Source organism: Bos indicus, chromosome 7, assembly GCF_029378745.1.
Source record: "Bos indicus isolate NIAB-ARS_2022 breed Sahiwal x Tharparkar chromosome 7, NIAB-ARS_B.indTharparkar_mat_pri_1.0, whole genome shotgun sequence".
In the NCBI taxonomy this organism is placed as follows: Eukaryota; Metazoa; Chordata; class Mammalia; order Artiodactyla; family Bovidae; genus Bos; species Bos indicus.
In genome coordinates this window covers 95,007,320-95,021,386 of record NC_091766.1, presented here as the reverse complement: position 1 = coordinate 95,021,386, position 14,067 = coordinate 95,007,320, and the positions used below count along the sequence as shown (strand labels likewise).

General features: G+C 37.6%; 1 protein-coding gene across 1 annotated transcript in view; it reads left to right on the top strand.

The window, feature by feature from the left end:
• Positions 1 to 14,067, top strand: part of ELL2 (elongation factor for RNA polymerase II 2) — a 73,852-nt gene that overhangs the window by 28,566 nt on the left and 31,219 nt on the right. The gene's annotated exons all lie outside the window — the stretch shown is intronic.

The window sequence follows — 14,067 nt, the reverse complement described above, 5'->3', positions numbered from 1 at the left end:
GTCATAACTTTCCAATGGGTCACAATCTATAGTTTAAAAAACAATACACAAAATTATCATTTCCTTTTTTTTTTAATTTTAGAAATTTTAGCCAGGGAGTCATGTGACCAGATATGCATTTTAGTTTGTTTATCCAGTAGCTGTCTTAACTTATATTGCTTATATATGGCAAGGAAGGAAAGGGAGGCGTCAAGGATGGTGTCATATTTATGATGAGCATTTCTTTGAATGGTGAGGCTATTATTCAAGATCTAAAATAGATGAAAGAACACACTGAGGCAGGAGTCATGGAGTGTTTGGTTCAGGACATGCTGTCCATGAGGTGTTCAGATAATAACTCTGTACCTCGTTCTGTCAAGATGGATCTGTCCAGGAGACATTGGTAATGGGGGGATTTGGAAGAAACGGGTTTTTCAAGAAACAGTTTGAAAAGACGTTTTATAGGGCTTAAGTATACTTGACAGTCCAGTAGTGAGAAGAAAAAAAGATGTATTAATAGGTGGAATTCTGTTAAGGTCTATTAAAAGTTACTTTTTTTCAATTGTTAGGCAAACTGGTTTAGTTATGAACACACGAGTGTTGATACTTTTAATTCTTAATATTTATGAAATTTGAAGCTCCTTTTGCCAAATTTTGTTCACACTCGTTAAGAACAATGACAGGCTAATAGAGTTAAACCATGGCATATTGATTATCAAAGAGTACACAAGTAAAAAGCAGTGACTTAGAGCTCTGTGCAGTACGGCAGTGAAAACTCTTAAGTGGGCAGAAGTCTACATATGGTATGACACCATTTGTATAAAGTTTAATAACAGGCAAAATCAAACTGTATTGTGTAGGTACACATGTGATTAAATTATTAAAAGCAATAAAGGAATGGTAATCACAAAAGTTAGAATAGTTGTTACCTCTGTTATAGAAAGGCAGGCAGAAGGGATAGGAGGTGAGCACATGGGTAGATATGTTATTGCTAATGTTCTCTTATGTTGGGCAGGGAATCCACAGAGTTTACTGTGTTGTCAGGCTTCATAACTATCAAGCAAATGTTACATAAAGTTCTCATTATCATTAACTTTAAATATAGTAATGTAAATACATATCTTTGTATATTTATAATCTGTCATCTGCATGGATTAAAAGAGAAAAACCAGAACATGTTTCAGTAGATGCCAAGGTGACATTTGATAAGAATTCAATATTAAATATAGATTAAAACTTTAAGTGGGAATAGAAGAATTCTTTCTTAACATGATGAAAACTATCAAGCTAATAGCCAGTTACTGAACAACAATAAAATACACATGGCCACTCTCATCTCTAAAATTTAATATATTTTGGAGAATGCTCATTAATATAATGAGAAAGAAAATTAACCATTTTTAATTAAAACCTATGGATAATAGATAAGAGGAAACAAATTTGCATCTGCAGATAAACCAAGTAAATAACTATAAAAACTCATACAGGATTTCCTTTAGTAACACGGTCAGTTCCGAAATAACTTTAAAAGCCACTGGCTTAAACATAGTAGAGTGGAATGAAGAGAAGTTTCTTTTAAAATGGGAGAAATAGCGAAACATTTGTAAACTGATGGCCCTCACCCAATAGAAAGCAAAAGTTGATACACAAAAGAGGAAGACTTGCTGGAGCAATGCCTGTAAGTAGTTGGAGAGATAGTGTCTAGTTGCTAGAGGAGAGATTGGCTTTAGATAGGAGCAAAGAAAGCTCTTGTATGATAGCTAGTGGGAAGGTATGTATATGAGTGCAGATTTTGAAATTCTTATTGTTTGTTAAACCATTTCTTTAGTCATGTCTCCAAACTAAAGTCAAAACACATAGGTCAAAGTCTTATAATCTTCACACTTAGCAAAGTTTTGGCAAATGGAAAATGCCTACTAAGTGATAAATACAATTTTTGAAAATCACTAGCCTCTCTAAGCACTAACAATTAGGAATTTCAGTATAAAAATGCTCTTGTTAACGGTAGCAAGAAAAAATTATAAAGTAGCAAAGGTTAAAGGTTAAATGTAGTCATGTTATTCTATCTAAAGAGCTGTAATACTTTCCTGATGGGTATAATAAGAGAATATATAACTGATAAATGGCAAGACTGTCTGTCCATAGATTTAGGTTAGAAGCTTTTGAAGTTGTCGTTTCTTCTTCCTAATTAATAATAAGATGTCATATATATCATGATACTAATTTTAAAAATAAATGTGCTATGTGTGTGCTCAGTTGTATCCAACTCTTTGTAACCCCCCTGGACTATAGCCCACCAGGCTCCTCTGTCCATGGGATTCTCGAGGCAAGAATACTGGAGTGGGTTGCCATTCCCTTCTCCAGGGGATCTTCCTGACCCAGGGATCGAACCCGCATCTCCTGCCTCTCCTGCATTGGCAGGCAGATTCTTTACTGCTCAGCCACCTGGGAAGGTTTAAAAATAAGTACACAAATGCAAATAGAAACCTACAAAAAATTTGAAATGCTGTACACCAAAATGTCATTGCTTTACTAATTGCTTTTCTAATGAGATAGATGTGTTTATCTATGTTTCCTAATTTTTATATAAGCATAAAATAAATATTTAGAGATGCTGACCTTAAATGTGTCAGGAATCTAGGAGAAAGCCTGAATAGTCAAGGTTTAAAAAAAAAGTTGACAAGGAAAAGAGAAAGCATGTTTCGAAGTTATCTGTACCTAGACACCAGCTGAATATCTTTCTAGTCAACTACTTAATGAGTTGCTTTGTCATCTATCAGTTGAGAAAGTTTTCTCCCTTCTGTGATCTTTCTCCCCAGGGAAACGAAGGTAAAGGCGGAGTGGTTGGTGTTATCAAGAACATGGGACGGAGGCCACTCTCCTTACTGAATTAACAGCAAACATTTTGGAACAGTGGTGTTGTGAAGAGTCCTGGCAGTGGCTCCAGTCTAGAAAGAATAGATTATGGGGATGAAAAGCAGTAGTCAGCTGAATTTCAAAAGATAAGATTTTTAGGGAACTTCAGGCACTAAAACTCAGAATGCAATAGAGAACCTATTAAAGATAACTAAATTGGGCCCACAGTATTGAAAGGTTAGTACTTAATTAAGCAGCCATAGGAAAAGGGCAATCTTTTATAGAACTTAAAAAGTTTACAGTGTCTAATAATCACTCAGTAAGTTAAGAGTGAGAATATAAGGTATAGCCATATTTATGAATGTAGTAGTACTCTACTAATCAACACTAAGAAATTCTTCCTTAATAATAATAACCAGAATGCTTTTTTAGTTTTCTCTTAATCTGTTTGTATTGGTAATTCATTAAAATCAGTTTTCACAGATTTGGAAGGAGGAACAGAACTTGAGGCTTTCCATTTCCACCAAACAATAGGATGATGCTGACATATTTCCACAGCTGTTTAAATGTTTTGTATTTGGCTGTAAAGAAAAGTTCCTACCAGAGATGCTTGGTGTTTTGTTTTACTTTTTCAGGAAGATAGTGTTCTGTTCCTTCCTTTGAGAATTTGAAAAATAAAAAAGATAATTGTGAATCCATGATTAATTTTGGATAAAGTCTTAAACTTTACAATTTCAGATTCTGTAAAAAATTATATATATATATATTTTTTTTTTTTTTCCCCAAAAATGTATAAGGCAATTGAGTCATAAGAAGCCAAATGTCTCCTGAAGCCTACTGATATGGTTATCTTTTTTAAGGGGCAATGCAAGGAATTATTGTCAAGAGGATAAAATGTTTTACTACCTCATATAATTTCTTTATTCTAGAGGGACCTGTGTTGTCTGCCTCCTAGCAGAATCAAATAACTATCTAGAATATAATCAACAGTTTTATGATATGAATTACTAAAATACAGTAATTACCTTAGTTGTCCATATGTAAAATATCTTAGCTCTTTCTTTGCCAACATATCTTTCTCTATTTGAAGGGATAGTTTTGATGGCTTTACCAATGGCCCAGGCATACCATCCTTAGAAATGAATCATTTTAGTCCTGTGTTTCTTATAATAATAAATCAATTGATCTAAGAGCCTTGACAGGCCCTCTTATTTACATGACCTGCCAAGTCTCTTAGAAATCAGAATTGCAGTCTCTAATTTAGTTCTTGGTGCACTGTGCATATCAGCAGCTTTATACATGTAAAATCAGAAAGAGTTTTATTTCTTGAAGGCTTGAAGGAAATTTTAGCAAGTGAGTTTGATTTATGAAAACAATAGAAATAAATTTTATGAAATGGACTCTACCTTAGGAATATATTTTCAAGGTAGATGTTTAGCAAGAGACCTTTAAAAATTAAAATAAATTTTATTCATTTTTCAAGACTACCTATATAGTTTTGATACACCAAAAAAAAAAAAAAAACCCACAAACTTTAAAATACCGGTTGCATTTATGAAGACTGAATGCTTTACAATCATGAAGTTGTGATTCTCATGAGAAATTTTAATTCTGTTTTGTTTTTTCAGTGCACTGTAGCTAGTATCTGGGGTGCTGAAGGCAGCATTTTATTTTATTTTTTAATGGATAGGGCACTTGGGGAGCAGTGTTTGCTACCGTTCTAAAATAATACCCTTCTAGAGTAATTGCAGGTGTTTCTAATTTTTCAGCCTTTCATGGACACCTGTTGTGGCTGATTCATTCTTGTACCTTATCTCTGTGTATGTTGAGTTTGGAACAACTAGAAATATTGATAGTCTTTTGGGTTGTTTGTTTTCCCAGATAGCTTCTTTGGCTTTTATTTAAGCTAACACTTAAATTTTGACCTTGAAGGTTTCTAGCCCCTTACTTTTGCAAATACCAAGAATTCAGAATAAGTATTATCAACTTTTGATTATCCACAGGGTGCCTGTTATCAGTCCATTACCATTTTATAATTACTTTAAAAATCAAACACATCACTGTTGCTGAGGGAGATGTGTGTGCACATGAATCTAACAGGCCGAAATCAAAGTGGGAGCTCTCCATTACTGTCTTTACGTCATCAGAGCAAACACTCTGGGGCATATGCTGTGTGTTGGACATTGTACCAAGCCCTTTAGATGAGCTATCTCTTTAAACTCCAGCAATCTTACGAGGTGAATAGTATCATTACCCAAAGGGAAACAGAATTAGTGAGGTTAAGTTGCTTGCCCAAGGTAACTCAGATGGTAGATTCCAGAGCCACATTGGAAACTGGGCATGGTTGCTCCAGATTCTAGCATATGTAATCTAACATACTAGATGTGGTCTGCTTGCCCTGTTTCCTTGTCATCTGTGTGTAAAGGAGAAGTGCTCAGGTTGCCTCTTCTCAAACCATTGAATTTTATCCACCTTAGAACTGGAAATGCAAAGAGACCCAGTACTAAAGAAAGCATTTTAAAAAGGAAAGTGAATAAGGCAGAAGGACACTATTTCTACCTTTGGTATCCTTCAAATATTTGCCTCTAATTCCCATCAAGAAATGGCACATGAGAGATCATACTTGTATACAGTCTTTTGTAACTGTCATTTAAGATGTGACTAAAGTGTAATTAATAAAATATCCCCTGACTGTTGCACATCTTGCTGCTGTTTCTCTTCCCTTAGCACAGAGCCTGGATTTGTGTCCTTGATCCCCAGAGCCTGCCTGGCTTCTGTGATGTTACCAACGTGGCTGCCTCAGCAGTCACCCTTTCCTCAACCAGAGTGGCTCTATTTGTAGTACATGGTGGGTTCCCCACAAGATTTATTTTGAAGAAAGCATTCTGTAGCTTTAATTTGGTTTTAAATATGTTGATGTTGAAAAATAGAAAATTAAGAATTGAATTTCTTTTTAAATCTATGGAAATATTTTTTAGACTTAAATACCATTTATGTTATTGAACTGATAAGTTTTCACGGCAACATTGAGTGAGCTGGAAAAACCATGTGTTTTGCAAAATCTAGAGCCTGGGCCACTTTTAGCAACTTGTTTTAATCTTGAGTGTTCACATCTGCCAAGTCCCCGTCTCCCCCCACGTTTACACAACCATTGCTGACTGCCATACATGACTTCTGTTCCACCCACGTTTTACCAGCAGTGCCTCCTGGCATATTACAGAAAGCTTTCTTCAAGACTTCAGGAGAACAAGGAGAGAAGATTAGCAATGAATTTGGAAACTGACATTCATATCAAAGATTGTTTTTCCTTGTAGAAATCAGGTTTGGGCTTTGTTTCTGAGAAACAAGCCATTTTTTAAAAAAACAAAATTCTGCTTCCTATTTGACCAGGAGAATTGCTAAGTTTAGAATTATTTAGTGTGGTTTCCCTAAGTCCTTTAAAATGCAAAGTGGTCTTAAAGATGCTAGATCATATTTTCAAATGGAATTTCATAAGGCCAGAGTATCATGTGAATATTTTAATAAAGATGAAGATAATTTTTTTAAAAAAGAAAAATGTATATTATAAATTTAAGTTCTACAAACTCAGGCAACCACTTGACCTAGGCTTGGGACTAAACATAGCACAAGGAGGTAAGAAACTTTTTCATCTTGACGTTTGTACCACACAGTGCCTGCTGTTTGCTGTTCGTTTGTTTGTTTCTTCCTTTCATTTTGCTATTTATTTTTGCCTGCTCTGGTTTTCCACTGACTCTTTTAAGCGATCTATTTCAGATATAGATCTAATTTTTTAGTATTCCTGGCGAAAGTCTTCTTCAGAGTGCATTTAATCTAGTTCTAAGTTTCTTCAGATGGATCCAACAAATATTTATTATGTATCTATTATGTTCCAATATGTGTGAAAGTAAGACCATGGTCCTTGCCCCCCAAAAAAACTCTTGGTCTAATAGGAAGGAAGACATATGAAGAAGTGCTCAGCACACAGTACAGTGAGGGCAGCAGGAGAGGCGAGCCCAGGGGGCTGTGGGGCCAAAAAAGGGAACCTGTTTCCCTGGGGAAGGAAAGGCTCCTGAACTGAGGGTAGATAAAGGGTAAGTTAGCACAGGTCAAAACAGAAATGGGTACGTCAAGTACAAGGTGGAGAGTGAGGCCCAGGTCTGTTGGGAAGGAGCTGCAAGTGTCCTTCCAGTTCAGGAGCTTACTTCCACAACAGATCAGTAGAAGGAACCATACAGAAATTATGATGCTTGGGATTGACATGGTCACACTGGCATTTTATGAAACTGATTTTGGCAGCTGAATGATTAGAGGATGGGATCAAGAGAAGACAAAAAGTGGAGGCCAGATCACAAGATGTCCAAGCAGGTGATATTGAGCCCAAACAGAGGAAGGGCACAAGAACATACATTGAGAGAGAATTTGGGGAGTAAAGGCAGTAGGCCTTGCGTCTGGATGCCGAGGGGTGTGCGGTGGTGTGGGGGGAACGAAGAGCCAAAGTTGACTCCCTGGGATGCCAGTAACCTCAGTAAAATAGATGACTAGTAGTTTATTAACTAGGAGACAGATTATGTGACAGGGTGGGCAGATTTAGGAGTAGGATGAGAATTCTTTCCTATAGAAGCATTGATGCTGTGGAATATATTTAAATTTCAGAAGGGAATGGTTAATAAAATGAAAAGCAATTTTAGGATAAGGATTATGAAACTGAACACGAAGTTTTAGTTTTTGCCACCACAGAGGCAATATGGATTAGCCCAGCTATGAAATTTGAACAAACTTATCAGATTCTCTTGGTGGCTCTGTCATTTTTCTTCTAAAAGCTATTCTGGCATTTAGCTCAATTTTGCAGTCATTTTTAAATACAGATTTTCTGTTCCCTCACACTCCATAGTCTGTATACTTTTCCCTGGTTCTCTAGTATCTGCTATTTGCATCTTACCCCTGCCACTAACTGACCTTCCCCCCTTTTCCTGGAAATACCCAGCTACCAACCAACTACCCCCAACCACCTGGGCCCTTCTCAATAATTTTTGGCCATGGAGCTACAAAATGAGTCATAACAAAACCCATTTTGAAGCCCCTTTTAGCTGGTGAAACCAGCATTGGTCAACTGTATTTTCATGTGCTTAGCAGATTTACATTAAGGTACTCATCATCATATCCAAGAATAAATATACAAACATAAATATATACATGTACATATGAGTATATATATGCACATATATGTATATGTGTGTACACACACACACTCTCCCAAAACAACTCCATTCTTCCAGGGGAAAATGCCTTGGCATCAACCTTGATATTTCTTTCATTCCTCACAGTATGTCTAGGAATCCTGCCATCTCTACCTACAAATTATATCTTGAATCCCTCTACTTCTCCCCATCTCCTGGTCGAAGTAATCATTATCTCTTCTGAATTTCTGTATATAAGTGCCCAATGGCAGGGATCATTGTAATGTTTTATTCATTAATATGTCACAGAAACCTAGAGTAGTGCCTAACACAGTAGGCTGGCAGTTAATATTTGTGGAATAAATGAACAAATCAGTCAGTGTCATCTTACTGGATAGACCAACATTTAGAAGGCTGGTTTCATATTAAAGAGAAACCTTATTAAGAGAGCCAAAAATTACTCAAGGAAGTTTTTTTTCAGTTTTAGTGATACAGCAACTTGGGTGTATTTGACTGTCAAAAATTAACACTTTACTTTTGTAGATGGTATTGCTTACTTGTAACCAATTGAAATTAATTTTTGATATGTTGTCATCAATGATGTTTTCCCCCAAAACAGCCATAAATTTAAAAGAATATATTAGGGGTGAGAATGTGGTTTCAAAGGAAACTACAGTAGTACTGACTACTGTACCCTTCCAACGTGATTTGTTTAAGTCCTAATACGGGATTTAAGGAACTATATGAAGAAGAATAGAAAAGGCTAGTCTACGTTTACTTTAATACTGTACATCTTGCTACAGAGGAAGAATGCAAGGAAATAAATGGACTTACTTTGTCCTGAATTATTCATATTAATTGGTATATGGCCTGAGTTTTTTTAAAAATAACTGCCAACATTTCCGATTGTGCAGATAAATTTAGCATTTTGCACTACTCTCAGTAAAGCCTCTATCATGTGGAAGTTTCAGATGTTTGTAATATGTGTGGGATCCACTCCCCTCCCTGTCATTCCTTGTCAGTGGGAACATTCATCTCTTACTGATTTCTCTAATACCTAAACTTTTTCTACTGCCAGTGAAAGATCCCCTCCCTACTCCCCCACCCCCACCCCAGCATTGGTTTCTACATCTGGACTGATCTGAGAAGCTTTTTTTCTTCCCTAAACCCATAATGTTAGGCCTAAAGTTAAAACTGCAGCTCTAGTTTGAAAAATAGGACTTTGTGGCTTTCAGGTTGAGGTTTCTATTTTCTGTTCTGATTCTAGGTTTATTCTGCCCCTAAACTCTGGAACCTTACCAATACCATGCAAATACATTTCTCTAGCTAAACTGAATTTTCCAGATTATTAGGCAATTACAGAATCATTAAGAGTCAGGAAAGGATTTGAGAACAACAGAGAATTCTAATGTTTAAATGTTTGTAGCATTTTTTGTATCCAAACTAAGATATATAGTTTATATATAGTAAAATAATAGCTATTTTAGTCCAATAATATTAAGAGACAAGCGGACCTCCTAAGATACTATAGGAATGGAGGGAAGTGGGTTCTGAGGCCATAAAAACTGGGAAATTGCTATTCAGAGTGAAAGGACCTAGTTTACAGTAAATGATTTTGTTTAAGCTGGCATTTCCCAAATTTATTTGAGGATAGAACCTTTTTCATATAAGGAAATTTCAACATGCTTTATAATATTGGTGGAAAGAAAGCAGACACTTCAGTTCTCGCTGTGGCTGAGGCTTTATTCACCATTTTTATTTATCTAGCAAATACATATGGAGGGACTGCTTTTTGCTACATACTATTCAAGATGCTGACAATACCTGGAACAAACCAGACAAAAGCCCATGGCCGTCTAAGGATTAGAAGGCCTAGCCAGGGGAGAAAGACAATAAGCAAAATTAAGTAGTATAGGTACTAAGTACTTTAGACAAACATGGGGCCAGTCAGGAGGTCAGGAGTACAAGGGTTACAATTTTAAATAGAGATGTAACCTTGAGCAAATCACTTAGCTTCTCTCTGCTCCAAATCTGTAGGATGCAGCCACTCAACTAAATCATCTCCAAGGCCCTGCCAGCAGGTCTGCTTTAAGGACCAAGAGTTGTCATAATCAAGCTGTGGTATTGCTGGGTCATGAACATCTCACTGAGCATTTGCAGTTACCTTAGTAGAAAAGGCTGATAAAAATTATAGAATTGCTGCCAAATAAAAGCTTATGTAAACCTAAATAATTTGTAATACCCACAACAGAATAAAGCATTTGTGTTAAATAAATGGGAAAAAACACCTTGTTGGTTCTATTTTTAATCTAGTATGTACCTCAGTCCAGTCCAGTGAAGAAACCTCTGCAGTAAAAGTACCAGTGGCTTTTAAGCAGATGCTAGCATGCCCGTATGAGAAACTTGCAGCAGTACACATACTGCGCTTCTGCCCTTATATCCTTTTGTAAAACAGAGGTCTGTGACTCGATGTTGAAATGACCTTTCAGACAGTATTCCAGTGCCACATGCCTGAACTTGTGTCTCAGAGTAATTAGAAGCTTTGACTTACACATCTTGGTATACAGTGTTTATGTTAATTATAAATGTCTGAAAGTTTCCTGAAACTTTGTCTTCATAGCTTTTTATCAAAGACAGCCTGGCGTTTGGGAGGAGGGTTGTGGATTGTGGTCCTAAGCCTTTTGATTTTCAGCCTCTCATATTTGGAATGAAAATTAAAATCTACTTTTCAACTTACCCAGATCACGGTAGTATATTTTTATATTCATTGTGAATAAGAAACTGTTTGGAATCAGAGTCTTTGATACTTTTAAAATAACATTTCACTCTTAAGGCATTAGCTAAAAATTTCAAGTAGACCATGGGTCCCTAAAGTTCTAAAAGTATTCCCACTGACTTGTAGGAAAAGCTCAATATAATTAAAACTGAGAAGTTCCTATCATACATAGGGATGCTCTTCCAAAATTGTTTCTAAATCAGACCTTGGAATTTCTTTTCCCATGGTGATTAGCCCTGTCTTCAAAAGCCGATCCTAGGCCCAACAATAACAGTCATTTTCATCTCCCCCTAGTCATAGTCCATAACCCAAAGCCCAGTTTATAAGAAAATGCTTCATAATCATTCTGGAAGAAAAGACTGACTCCTACTTCACTATCTAAATAAGCTATGGAGTAGGTTCCTGTATATTAGAGGGAGAAGTAATGAGTATCCCCAAGTTCCTCTGGAGTCTAGTCTCTGAAATGGCCCTGGATCAGACAAGGACTCCGATCCCACTTTAGCTGTGGCCCTCAGCACGGGTTCTGGTCCACTCTGAGGCCCCCATAGTTGAGTTCTGACGCGCCCCACTCTGTCGCCTCTCCTGCCTGCTCTAGTTGCCATACACAACCTGCTCTTTCCATTAAGCCTTTGCCCAAGAAGCCAAACTGTTGGGCACATTTACCAGTATAAAATAAATACTCTTATCATTAAATAAATAAGTACATTTACCAGTATAAAATAAGTACATTTACCAGTATAAAAATAAGTACTCTTTGTACATACATTTCATTCCTAATATATTCAGATATTGATGCACATAAAATTTATATCTGATTTGTACCATCTCCTTCAGGAAATAAGATATACTAAATCTACAGACTGTACAGTGTAGACTTCTGAAATTTTAAAGATAAGAAAATTGCATGGTTGACATCTTGCTCTCAGATATTTTATAAGAAAAGCCTGAGAAGAGCATAGCAAACCACTCCAGTGGGTTCTCCAGATTGCCTGGAGAATCCCATGGACAGAGGAGCCTGGAGGACTACAGTTCGTGCGGTCACACAGAGCAGGACATGACTGAACAACTAAACACGCACATACCATCTGCATTGCTCCTGCTCTGAAAACCACCTAGGAAAAGTGATATAGAAACTCACTTGTGGAAACTCTGTGGCAACTCATCATTCCTTAACCTCCAACTCCACCCCAGCTCCTCAGCTGGAGAAAAATACCATGATATGCACCCAGGATGCCCCTCAGAAACATGATCTGCCCTGACACCTGCCCCTGCTCCTGTGTGCACACTGCTCCCGTACACGCCAGAGGGTGGGGCAGCAGGCAGGAGGGAGCTTTGAGAAGCCCTGCTGTCATTCTCCATTCTCCATACCTCCTTTTTTTTCTTTAATGGGTACTTTGATTTCTTTAAAGATACCATTTTCCCCTCTAATTCTTCATTAATTATCAAAAGTCAATGAAGTCAGAATTCTCTTCTTTACTAGGAGACTAACCTACCTCTGTCTCTGATCCATAACTTCTCAGTGTCAGCCTTACTAACGTGTTAGAGGCTGCGTGATTCGTTGTTGTGGGGCCATCCTGCGTACGTACTGTAACGTGTTGGGCGACATCCCGGGCATCCAAGAGATGCCAGGAGCAACCTGCCACACCCAGTGTCCCCTGGAGGGGGTGAAACTGCCCCTTGACGAAAACTGCTCTCCTGATCCCTGTGGCGGACAAGCTTCCAAACACTTTAATGGGTTCATAGCGCAGGTTGTGTATTTTTTTAACTTTGTTTCTTTTTAACCTGATTCTTTCCTATTCTGTTCAGTGTCATATTTTTTAAATGACTATAGCATTTTTTTTTCTATTTGATATTCTTTTAAAGAATAAGAAAGCTTTCTATGCCCACCATCAGGCCAGACCTTAATGCTTTGAGTGGTGTACACAGCAATTAATTCATGCAAGGTATTTCTGTTATTAAACCCTACAAGTTTACACAAAGACTTTCTGTGTATGTATGTGCTTAAGAATGAAAAAAAAATGTATAGGAAGATAATTTTTCACCTTAAGAAGTATAAATGTTACTTAAGAAGAATCACAGTTAAGATGATAAGAAAGGAAAAGCCATGTTGTGTTTAGTAGATGTCTGAACTTAAGGACTCCAGTAATTAAAAGTTTTCAGTGAAAGAATACTGAACATTTATAGAATTTGAGTACAAACTCTAATCACTCCTCCAAAATAGAAAAAAAGTGTATGATTCTACTTTTTAAAAATGCAGTTTAGAAGCTCCCAAAAGGAGCAGTCTTCCATACTCTGATGGGTAAAGTACTTATGCAGTCCCAGACCTGAACCCTGTAAGAAAGAAGACCTCAGGCCTAAACGGAAGCCAGAACCTGGCCTGGAAATCAGTTCACCACTGCTGTGGAAAATCTCCCCAAGCAGGTTCTCCAGATCTGCAGGAAGGGTTGAGGGGGAAGGTGAGTGGAGGTTAAGTGAGTCATGGCTGAGGAAGGGAAGTCATTCAAGCATTCATACCTTCATTCCCTGTCCACCTGCTGCTGTCCTAGACCTTAAGGAGGACATACACCTAGCAGCCAGTTAGCTCTGAGTCTTACTCTTCCCTTGATGGAAAGGGAAGATTTGGGGGAGAAGAAAGAGAATTAGAAAACACTTTCTCCCTCCTCGCTTGTCTATTAAATTGCCTAGAGTACATATTTGGAGGCTAGAGAGCAGGATTTTACATTCTTTCCAATAAAACCCATTCATTATCACCACCTAACACCATGTGGTGGCCCCTGTATACCCAAGGGAAGAAAGGTCTTGGGAGCTGGGAAGAGTGGTACAGTTGAAAGACAGAAATCTCCAGTCCGTGTATTCACAGGTATTTATTAATCCCCCACTATGTGCCAGGAAAACATGCCTGGTACAGGGCCTCAGTAATTGAGAGCAATCCTGTCCCTTTGCTTCTGGGGCCACTCATCTAGGAAAGGAGCCAGGCCTTGAGCCAAGAGCATAGAAGACATCCGCCTGTTCCATAGTGTTGCCTAGGACTCGGCCTTGGGGGCCTGCAGAATCACCTCTGTGGGCTGCTGACCTTGTTCTGTAAAACAGAAGGAGGAGGAGGAGGGAGAAACACCCACATGTGTTGTGCTGTGAATGTAATTACGGTATTCACCTTATGCTGCTAGTTACTTACTCTTCAAAAGTAGTACTCCAAGAAGTAAGAATTAAAATGAAATGTGTATGTAATAAGACAGGAAAGGATTGGGATATAGACTGTCTCAGAGACCATCTAAATAT